Source organism: Pagrus pagrus (assembly GCF_965226575.1).
Source record: "Pagrus pagrus genome assembly, chromosome: 3".
NCBI classification, from domain to species: domain Eukaryota; kingdom Metazoa; phylum Chordata; class Actinopteri; order Spariformes; family Sparidae; genus Pagrus; species Pagrus pagrus.
The window spans coordinates 10,825,765-10,837,833 of record NC_140187.1 but is presented as its reverse complement, the minus strand read 5'-3'; the positions used below and the strand labels follow the sequence as shown (position 1 = coordinate 10,837,833).

The 12,069-nt window shown below is 42.2% G+C and overlaps 1 protein-coding gene across 1 annotated transcript in view; it reads left to right on the top strand.

The window, feature by feature from the left end:
• Window positions 1-990: 990 nt before the first annotated feature.
• eya2 (EYA transcriptional coactivator and phosphatase 2) overlaps window positions 991-12,069 on the top strand; it is a 30,021-nt gene continuing 18,942 nt past the window's right edge. The window contains exons 1-3 of the mRNA XM_084348074.1: window positions 991-1,289; window positions 11,394-11,473; window positions 11,826-11,868. The gene's annotated coding sequence lies outside the window, so the exon portion shown is untranslated. The remainder of the gene's footprint in view (window positions 1,290-11,393; window positions 11,474-11,825; window positions 11,869-12,069) is intronic.

The window sequence follows — 12,069 nt, the reverse complement described above, 5'->3', positions numbered from 1 at the left end:
GAAACCCATCCTCCAACCAAGTTTGGTGGAAATCCATTCAGTAGCTGCTGAAAAACCCACCGAACAACCAAGAAATGGACAAGGAGGGGAAAAGTAAGGTCATCATCCTACTTTGTGAGCAGATGATTTTTTTGTTTTCCCTTTTTGCCGTATCAAAGAGGTGGATTTTAGTATCGTGTCAACATTTAAAATTACAGTAGAGTGACAACTGTATGCTTTATTGCATCAGTGGGCTAATCAGTGGTATTTATACAATAACTTAACACTTATTGGATAATGAGTAACCTACTTTTTCCAATGACTTTTAACAGGCTAATCACGTAATTGCTGTGTATTAGTCTTGGGTTTAGCTTTGACCAAAGACCAATAAAAAAAATAATTAATTTTAAAAAAAACAGCACATTTTTGCAAAAGGTAACTGTGTGTGCTGTTCATTGTTTCAGCTAGAGAGTTGTCACCTGCCAGGTAAATCCTATAAAGAAATAGTATGAATGAAGTGAGAGGAGGGATGGAAATAATGAATCTCCCCACCCCCACACACCCACACACACACACACACACACACACACACACACACACTCAAGATAACAATCTTGATAAAGCTGTCCATACCCTGCAGTTGTTTACCACAAACTGATAAATGCTCCTATCTGGAGTGCATACAGAGAGTCCGCAGCTTCACAGAGTCGCACTGAATAGTTGGGTGAGTCGTTGTGTAAACAAACGAAGAAGAGCCCTTGACCAAACAAAGATTTAAAGCGCAGATAGAAGAAGAAGAAGAAGAAGAAGAAGAAGAAGAAGAAGAAGAGAGGTGAAGCAGCTCTAAATGGTTTGGATATGGGAGGGCGCCACACACACACACACACACACATACACGTTCAGGCTGTGTGCATTGCGCGCACCTCTCTGGGTGAGGAGGAGGAGGAGGAGGAGGAGGAACCAGAGATCTTCGCTCATTTACTTAACATCACTTCCCCACCGCCGGGAAAGCAAACACGCTCCTGAAGCTGCAGAGGAGAAGTGAGATCGATGAGAGTGAGTGTCTGCAGAAAGCTGTCAGCTGTCTGTCGACCGACAAACTCGTGCTTCTTCCTCTTCTTCCTCCTCTTCTTCTGCCTCCTCTTCTTCTTCTTCTCGGGATCTGTGAGCTCGCTCACTTTGTCGCTGATTTGCCGGGACACTGGTGGAGAGTCTGCGGAGTCCTCCGGGGCATGGAGAGACAACCGCTCTGACTGATAATCGGATTTTTTAATTATTATTTTCCTGCATATTCTTCCTCCTGAATTATGGTAAGTGTGAACTCCTTCAGCCTTTTTTTATATTTACGATCATGACATCGAGTTTGTGATTTAAGGTGTTTATTCTGGTCCAAACACTGGAGCTCACCTTTCTCTCTGGGAAAATATGTAAATAAGTATATTTCAGCTGCTTCAATCTGCTTTAATTCCTGGCATTTAATTTTAGATTTATATCAGAATGATATCCCCTTAATGCCACTAATAACCCCCTGACACACTTATATTAAGTTTACAATATAAACATAAGAATGAATATTATATATAATTAATTTATAAAATATTTCCATTTGTGTTTTTTTAATCAGATCATTAAATAAAACAGATGACAGTTTTTGAAAAGGTTTATTTTCATTGAATGTGTCTGGATAATTGAGGAAACAACAATAGCAGACAGATATTAATATTATTTTTTATAATTCTTAAAGAAAAAGGATCTCACGTGTTTCATAAAACAACCAAACGCTCGCAGGACATATTTTAAATTATAGACTACAAACTGTGTTGTAATGAAGACAAAGTAAAGCCAATGGGAAGCGTAAATGCTCTTTGGAAATCTTCCTGTCAGCTGGAGATACTGTCACATCATTTCCACCCTTACTGCTCCAGTCTCTGTTGTTTTTATTTATTGTGAAAGTCATCAATAACAACAGAAAACTTAAAAAAAATAGCTCACTGAGCCCTTTAAAAGGTGTGTGTGGTGGGCCGAGGAGTGTGTGAGGCACCCTGAGCGCCTTTGTTTTTCTTGCTGGAGTCGCTGCAACACTTTTTTGGCTTTAAGTACAGAAGATTACACCCAAATCACTGACACCCCCTCAGCAGCCACGCAGGGACCCTCATTAAGTAAATTGGGGGGGGGAGCCTCGCTAAGCATTTTTCAAAGGCCGGTATTCATATTTTTCAAGGACCCCTTCATGGCTCCAGACCTGAAAACTCACTCACCCGCTGTGTTTTGCCAGCCATTTAAATCACCTTTAATCATTTTCTATCAGCTGCACAGTTGGAGGGACAAGGATTAATGGGGCCCTTTGGGTTTAAAAAATAAAAAAAATAGATATAATATGGCATTTTCTTGTCATTCTTAAAATTGTCCTGATTTTTTAAAACGTATGCATTTTTTAAAGAAATACGAGAGCTCCTAACATCATTTCTATTTAAAATAAAATTAATAAAATTTAAATTAGCATTATTTCAACTATACAATTTAGTTTTTTCATCTTCCTAGATGGAAAAAAAATACATTTTTATTAATATCATCATTGTTAACGCAGGGGAAACACAGTTTAATATTAAAATAATTTTCTTTCACACCAGCTCTCTACTCTCGACTTTTATAAAAATAACTGAACGTATATCTCTCCTTGTCTCTTGTCAGCCAAAGTGGGATTTCTATTTTCGACAGACACCGTATCAGCTTCAGTTCAGTGACGGATTGTAAATCTCAGTAACTCTCCTTTATATACCTGTATCTCAACCCCACACAAATAACATCCAGGAGTCTTGATGGAGGTGGAGGTGGAGGTGGAGGTGGAGGGAGGGGGAGGGCCCGAGTTGTGCGCACAGACCACATACCGAAGGTGTGTGTGCTCGGGCGTGTTTGATTTAACACTGCGGTTCTTCTCTTAATAACATTAGGCCCCATTTCTGGACTCCCTCCTCTCCATGCACGGCCGGGCCGGGACCTTCTCTCTCCCTCTCTCTCTCCCTCTCCCCCTCGCTCTCCTCAGCCTTCATGGTTCCTATTACTGGCTCTAATAAATTGTGAATAAGCGCAGCAGCCCAAAAAGTCCCGGGCTGTGGAGAATTCCCCATCCTGTAGCGCGAGGCACCCCCTCTTAAGAAAACACAAATTAAGTCCAAAGCCCTCTGAAGCCAAACGTTCGTGGAATGATAAATATTTTCATAGGAAGCTCTGCTCTTCCTGACTTTATCTGCACCGATTTCATTATATTTCTTCACAGCCGCACGGCTCTAGATGTCTCTTAGCTTCTGTGTATCTCTTTCTCCTCCTCCTCCTCCTCCTCCTCCTCCTCTCTCTCTTTCTCTGGGAGTCAAACAGCCTTTGCTGACTTGAACTCAGGGTTAAACCAGGGCTGTCACAGTCTGAGAATATATTCGAGATATTCTCACAGTTTTTTCCCCGACGGGCTGGATATGCGGTGCGTTGTGCAAGTTGTCGTCGTGCTCAGTTCAGATGCTGTTTTTCTTGTTCCGTGACACCATTGTGTTCGTTCACACTCTGTCTTTGTGCTCGTCCAAATTTGCACAAGGTCGTCATAATCTGACAGTTTGGTGGAGCAGGTTCCAACACTGTGTACTTTATGTTCGACAGGTAATTAAAGTGTCATTACCTCGGTTTGTCCTTGTTTTTATAATGAGAGCAACAGATTACTTGAACCGTAAATCTGAACACAGGAGACTTTAAAGTCTCACTTTGTTCGTAAATAAAAAATGACTTTTAAAGAGCCAGAAGTGCACTTTTTTTGCTCGTTTATCCGACATTTTTCTTCTTTATCGTATTGCATTTGCACCTCTTTTACTTTTGCATCTTAAGTTTTTTGTGTTTAAGTCCAAATATCTCCTGAGGGCATTATCATGGAAGTCTTTCAAAAAAAAAAGTCAAATTTAAAAACAAAAGAAAGAAGTCAAACTTTGGGTTAAAAAAATCATTAATTTCATGTTTCGAGTTTCAGGTTTCAGCTTCTGAACTTTATACAACTTCAGAAGAAGTAATCATGAGTGTAGCCTGATATGTGCAGCTGTCTGACTACATCAAGACTGTTCTCTGTAAAAAAAAAAACAAAAAAAAAAAACCTCTTTATCAAAGCAAAGCATTAAAGCAACAGCAGAAGGTGATGATGCCAAACAAAGATTTTTTTTTTTCACCCTCTAATCAGTGTAAACTGTCAGAAGTAGTGAGTCAGTTGTGTGGTGAGACCTCGGACGTGTGCGTGTGTGAATCTGCACGTACATATTAATATGTGAAACCAGAGACCGGGATGGAAAAGAGATGCTGGTGACACTACATGTTGATCCGTTGGCTCTCGAACAGTCTGAGGCTCAGAGGTTATCGCACTTCCCTCTGAAAGTCTTCTCCTCACCCTTCCTCCCTGCCTTTTTAATTCCCCTAAGCCCCAGAGAGCACCCGGGGAGGCCTCGTGGGCGATGTGTGTGTAGGTCTATGTGTGTGTATCAAACCCTCGGCTGTCAGCAGACAACAGCTGTCTCTCTGGCCATCTCCTCTCCCCCTTATCTCATCTGGAGACTGGTGAAGCCACACACATCGCAGCGACCGTATTTCATTTTTTTTCGTGCCTAATAATGACGTTTTGGGTGTTTTCCACTGAAAAGAGAATTTAATCATTCTCTGAAGCTCAGGGACTATTTCATGAGGCGTCCAAATTTTTTCTCCACCATTTTCCATCTTTTAATACCTGCTCATAATTTCTGTCTTATCTCATTTGTCCTGCATTCTTATCTGTGCACGGAGGCATAAATCTCTCTTGCTTCCTCTTTTCTCTCACTTTCTCTGTCTCTCACACACACACACACACGCTCACACAGTAAAATTATCAGTAAAGAAGTAATTGGACCTTCAGCTACCAGCAAGTTTGTCTGGCCAGCTGTTGGCAACTAGGGCGGCCACTTGCTTCTATCTGCTGAGGAGACTGATCGAGGGCAAACCTTTTTGTCCTAATGACTAATAAAGCAGCCAGCCTGAGTGTGTGTGTACATTTGTGTGTGTGTGTGAGTTCATTAGAGAAGGCAGGAGCACTCATGCAGTCAGGCGTGTGTCAGTTTTGAGTGTGCGAGCGCGTGTGCGACCGCCCTCCCATCACTGGACCAGATGTTTTTTACCTGGGAGCCAGACCACCATCTGACTGGGGTCAGCCCAGTCCTCCAACCCCACACCCACTCCTCCAGGCTGCTGGGAGGTCTGCCAGCTGTCCCCCACTCTGACCCCCGTCCCGGGGCACTGGTTCTGGGAGAGTCAGAGTCTGGGCCTTGGGGTAGGTGGTCCCTCTCGGATTTGGCAATATTACAGGGGAAAATTATTAGGGATATTATTAGAGTGTGTGTCGGGAGATGAGGGCGAGCGAGGAGGGACGAAAGAAAGAATTAGGAAGTATAAAAAGAATGCAGAATTTTATTGAGAGGTAATTTAGGAAGGAGCGAAAGGAGTGTGTGCAGGAGATAAAGACACTGGCATTGTGGAAGAAAGAGGTTTTCATTACTGAGGGGACAGAAGGGGGTAGCTGCTGGCATTAAAGCAAGTCTTGTTGCAGGGAGTTAGTCAAGTGGAAAGAAAAGGGCCACCAAGTCTCCGTCTAAAGTTACAGAGTGCAGACAGAGTCGGCAACAGGTTCACTGCTGCCAGAGATTAATTGGAGCCTCTTGTAGAATGACTTCTGTTTTGTTCAAAGGAGACATTCACTTTTCATTTAAAGAGCTGAAGTACTGGCCAGGTGTGTGTGTTTTTTTGCTTATTTGAAGAAAAAGTTGCAGAGACTCCTGTGAGAGTTGAACGTGTCTGTAAAGGGGATTAATCGGGATTTATCGCTTGCGCAGGTTTTAAACTGGTCACTCAGGTTCCCTAATTCTCGGTTGATGATTTAAACACCACAGCCCTCCGAGCGTTTCCGTGCCGGCTGTGTGAAACCTCACCGAGATGGGTCAGCCTGATAAAACAGGTGACTGAAACACGGAAACATCTTACTCTTGTATTTTCGCTTTTTACTGCGTCAGCGAATGTGTTGTGGAGTCAACAGAAACTCGACAGGTTACTGGCAGAGTTAAGCGTATTCCAAACATCAAAAGTAACCCACTGTTTCTCTTTCTTTTTTTTTCTGCTGATGGACGTCTTTGTCTGCGTGTAAACAGAAATATTCTGTTAATTGATTTTGGCGTGGCAACAACAATGAATTATAGTGTATCAAGTGTACACACATTAGCACAAATAGGACATCGAGCAGAATATGGGCTGTGATAACAAACTTTGTTAATGTACTTGATGCTAAAATATGTGCACTTGGAATGTGTTTGCCTCTTAATGAATTCTCTGGTTGCTGAGGTCGTCCCGGGTTGAGATTATCAATCCTGAACATCTGTTGGCGGACCACCAGCACGTCTGAGCCTCAGTTTCTGCACAGCTAATTAACCAGTTTCAATTGGCCAAAGGAAACTTTGATTTTCAGCGTTTCTCTCTTTTACACTTTACACGTTTATTACTTTTATCCTTCGTTGATTAAAGACAAGTTCAACCATCCATCTTGGACTGACGATAAACATTGTGCCCAACTTGACGGCAGTGTTTGTAGGTAGTGTTTGACGATTCTTTGTGGAGCTAAGATGATTAGTCGAAACTGAATCAGCAGCAATTTTGATAATTGACAATCGATTTAAGTTATGTTTCAAACAAAAAACCCAAACATAACCTGGCTCCAGCTCCTCAGTTGAGAGAGTTAAACACTTTTCTTTGTCTTATTTGACAGAAAAATAAATATTACGGTCTTCACTTTGGTTATGATGTAATACTGGACTGTTTTTACTATTTTCTAAGAGAAGGCAAATTATGGAGCGAAGAGAATTGAATCTACTGAATAATAGATAATAATCATCCTTAGCTGTAGCTCTGCACTGTATATTTCTATTTCTGTCTATAGGTATATAATGAGTTTGCATGGGACATGGTAGATCTCTCTCTGAAGCTGTATACAGTGAGTTTATTGAGGGATTATCAGGCTTATCAGGACAGAGTTTGCAGGAAAGGGCTAATATGTTGGCTCTAAGTAAGAAACTTATATATATAGCACTTTTCAATAGCAGAGACGTCACAAGGTGCCTTATAAAGGGCAAAAAAGTAGTCATAAAACACAATAAAAGAAGAAAAAATTACGTTATTTTTTCAGAGATTATAAATAAACTGTCAAGTGAAACAACCACTTCTAACAAGGCGCTGGCTTTCTTTTTAAATCTGAATCTGGATGCAAATGAAAACATAACATGAAAATCCTTGATATATGATATGCTGAAATAAAAGTGTGCTTTTGCTTTTGACTGCAGTCTGTTGGACCGTGTGCCAAAGATCGTGGAACAGATCAGTAGCTGGCAGATGGCACGACAGTGTCACACAGATACTGGGCCCTTGTTCTGTGTCTTTTATCAGCGACAGAGAGAAAGAGAGAGGGTTTGTGTGCGGCACTGAATCCACCCCCAACCTTGCCCCAGGCACTTCGGCAAATCGACTGTCCAAATTTGAGGGCTCCAGGTGGGGTCCCATATGGCACGATTACAGACCAGCGAGTCACCTAGCCAAGCAGTTGGTCGAGAAATGTTTTAATAAGAGGTCAAATCCTCGCAGGGTCGCCGCAGTGTGTGACCAGACATGACAAGGACTCAGACAGACACTGATACGAAACATGTATTGACACTCTAAACACGTCCAACCACGAACAGACACACACACAGACAGACAGACATACAGAAACCAGACATAATATTCAAATCAGTTTTGAAGAATGTAAATAAGATCAACGGCACACATCCTTCATAGAAAATTTAATTAACCCTGACTCACTCGTGAACCAACACTTGACGAGACAGTTGACCTTTCATATAAGATGTTGGTGGATTTTATCTGGACACATTTTATCGATTGCTATGTCTCCTCCTGTTTCAGCCCCCCTCTGCACTTGACCGCTTGCCAACGGATGTTGTCGAACGATGCCTCGCACGGGCTACCTTGTAATGAGCGTGACGTCCTCTTGATTAATGAACTAGTCGGCACATATCAGTTTCATTTCTGTCGTCTTTTCCTCGCTCAACAGTTTGGTTGAACAACAGGTAAATCTGTATAAACTCGGTGTATCCCTTTGACTGTATCAAATGACATTTCAACTTAAAACACAATACACCATCCCGTGATGTAGTCCATCAGCTCGAAGGGTAGAATTTGATATCCGTGAAAGAAGCAGTGGTCTAGCAGAACCCTGGGACCCAGGTGAAGCTGGCGGGACTGGCCTTGTGGCCCTGTGGCCCCCCGTGGCCCCGCTGGGTTTGTTTTAGCTTTAGTTTCAGCCCTCGGCCCTCCACATCTCTGCTGAGCTCCGCTCATCTTCCCTCCGGTGTCCTGCAGTTCCCATGGCCTTGTGCGCCCTCCTCCCAGGCCTCGCCCTGAACCAGGAAGTGCCTTCGCTATCACACACGGTTTTTGTGTGTACATGCGTGTGTGTGTGTGCGAACAGGACGGTTGCAGGGATGCAGCTGAAGTCAAGAGGACTCTGACCAGCCGTTGCCTTCACATTTTGATCCCTACTAGGAAATGCAAAGCTCAACAGCACTTTCCTTGTTTATCCTCTGTGCTGTGGGATCAGTGATACTCTCTCGAGCTTCACAGTCTGCCTGTGATGAAGGTCGCATCGGGGTCTCTGATGGTTACAAGGTCTTGTGGGTCATTTCTGAAGTGGAAGATCATAGAAAAGCCAATGAAAAACATGAACACATGGTTTGGATTAAAAGTACAGATTCAAAGTGAGTTGAAGTTAAAAAAAAAGACAGTTTGTTGGTTAATTTGCTTAATTCTTCACTTGGAACAAATTCAATCAGAAATATCTAAAAATCCATCTATACTTGGATCCTCTTGCTATTGATATTAGTGATAAGACAGACTTTAAATCATCTCCTTAGTGTCACATTTACAGGCTGTTATTAATGTTTATTTTACGGTCAATAACAGACGTGCAGGTGGATTCGTTGTGGCTGTTTCATGGTAGAAACATCTTTATTTACTCAAAAAACACAGTGAGCTGTCTCGGGTGTTTTAAAAGCCGGGAGGGAGGCTCCATCAGCTGGAGCTGACATAACATAACATTAGTTTTCTCTTCTATTCTGTCAAAAATGTTGCTCTTAATGACATGAGAACAGCACAACATATTCTGTAGGTCGTCTCAGGTTTTGTGACGCCGGCGAAGCTTCTGTTGATCAACACGGTCCCAGCTTTTACTTTCCCCCCCCTCGCCTTCATCTCGCTGCCGCTGTAAAACCCTGCTGCCCCTATAATTCATGACTGTCATCTGTCTCTGTCGTTGTGTTGTCAGCGGGGTCAGGGGTCGGGGCAGTTAGCTGCAGCTTTGCCAGATTGGAATGGCCCAGAGGGGAAGAGAGAGACGGAAAGAGGCAGAGGGAGAGAGAAAGAGAAAGATGAAAATGATATGAGTTCAGCTTGTTGTGCATTGATATACAACACAAATAAACAAGAGCATGAGTATTTTAACCTTTTGTCGTTTTCTTACTGTTTTATGTTTTTTAAGACCACACGACCAAAAGCGTGAGGTCACGTGTGATGGTTGAACAGCTCATTCAAACCCATGGGTACTAATGTGTTGCTCTACCAGACTCTCACTCTTCTGGGACGGCTTTCCATGTGATTATTTGGATCCTGGCTTTAGGGATGATCCCGTTCAGCCACAAGGGCACTACTAGTGTTTGGCAATCACGCCTGGCTCATAGTCGCCATTTTATTTCATCCCAAAGGTGTCAGGTGGGGTTGAGTTCTTTTACACCAAACTCAGAAAACCAACTTTAATCATTTTAGTGCTCTGGGAATTATCAAGTTGATAGAGGAGAGGGTCTTTCTCAAGCTTTTGCCACAAAATTGAATGTATTTTCACTGTTGTTTAAGACATTGTTGCCTACTGCAGCAAACATTGGTGATGTTGTGTCCGAGTCTGAGGCCTGTACTTAAATGTGGTTATGAGGCAGACGGCAGATGGTGACATTGTTTCCACATCCATAATGGCCCAGTCAGACCCGCTCTTTTAAAGCAGGGAATATTGATCATTTTACTTAAAACAAGTAAATGCACCAGTCAGACGTCCAAACTGTGACGCCGTACAAAGATGGCTTCCATTTTCATCCACGAGACTGTGGTTTGAGTCCTGAAGGCCATGTTCCTTTCTGAGTTGTACTTCATTTTAAACGTTTTTAAGTAATTTTATACTTATTATTTAGGGTTTTTAGGGTGTATAAACCTGCACACTGTATATATAAACTTCAGCAGCATAGCTGAATAAGCCTTTCGGTGGGAAATTTCATATTTCAACGTTGCTATGACATCCAGGAAAGACGTCCAGCTGACAACCAGTCAACACATGGATGTTTGCACAATTTCCATTTTGGAAGTATTTTGACGTCTTGATTTGACGTTCAAACAACGGTCATACAACGTCTCAGTGTTTGCTGAGTGCAAAAGTACACAGAAGTGTTTGTATCACTTGGTTTTGACCTAAAGTCATCCACAGTGCATCTTGCTTTCGACTTGTGTGAGTTTAGGATCTGCTGGCGGGCGGACTGACCTCATTCAGCTTCCTGCTCAGACTAATTCATGTGGCACTGGCCTTTTGACCTCCAGCTCTCTGAGCCGGGACCTCCCCTTCCCTCTCATCTTTCCAGCCTCTTTTAATCCTTCCATCACTACTTCTTAATGGAGTTGGCAGCATACATTAGACAAAAACTTCCATTTCACTTTGTGCAAACTTATAGATGTTATGATACATTTAATTTTCTGTAGATTCAAATGAAATACCATTTATAAACCTCAGCAGAAATCAATTGCAAAATCTCTCCTGTGTCAACCTGCCTTTGTCTTCTTGCCAAACAAAGCTCTATTGTATCATCGGATCATCAAAAATACATGAGAAGTTCTGCCGGGAATGAGAATTACCCACATGTCGCTGTTAGTTTGAATTTGGACCAGTGCCTTGTCTCTTTCCTGGTTATTTTTGCTGAGTAACTGCCCACAATATGCACAGCACCAGGGAGTCATTGTGCAGCATTGCGTAACATTTTCCCTCGAAACTGTGTCACCTGTCAGGTTCCTTTTGCTCATCATTTGGTTGTCAGTCATCAGTGACCACACTCTGCACATCAATACCACATTAATCTTGTTCTTTCTCTTTCCATCTGTCCTTCACCTCAAAAACTGTGTGCACGGAGAAAAAACCAAACCCCCCCTCCTCGTAGGGCCCGGGGCACGTCACCATGTGTCAGTTACCTGCATACCTGTGTCCTGATGGTGTCTGTTTGCTATTGTTTCCACAGGACAGTTGACGGCTCGAGAGGAACCTGACTAACAGCAGTGTGAAGGGATAAAGAGGATAAAGCTCTCTCTACAGAGCCAGGTGAGAGAGGGGAAACTACAAAGACGAGAGTGAAGTGCTATAGATGAAAGGAGGCCGTTCTGACCGTGAAGTCGACAGACAGAATAAAGACGCTTAACATAAACCTTTGCATGATAACCAAACTGTTTGTCAGGATTTCACACCTTTATTTATTTTTTGGAGAGTAAGGCGATGAGATGATGGGTGTTACCACATTTTTGTTAAGAGTTAAAGAGTCTGCCTCTGCATTGTGAACGTTCTCTGGAATTTCACAACCGTGATTAGGGGATAATGTCCGATAAAATAAAGTTTCATCTTATTTAAAACATTTTGTTTATTTGTTTTATTAAATTCCTTCTTTTTTCATTCACAGGGCTTTTTGATTATCTGTTTCGATTCCGTCCTACCTGCTGCAGGTGAGTTTTTCCCAACATTCGTCACTGAAATTACAGTAAAAGTGGAATTGCGTCACTTTTTTTGTCATGCTTTGGAAAGTTATGTCTTTGTATTCATACTTAAAAGAGTTGAAGCAAACATTTGGCACTGTTAATGTCTGTTGATTGAAATCAGGAGGGAAACGCCAGATCCTTTAAATTCATTGTGATTTAGCCTTAAAC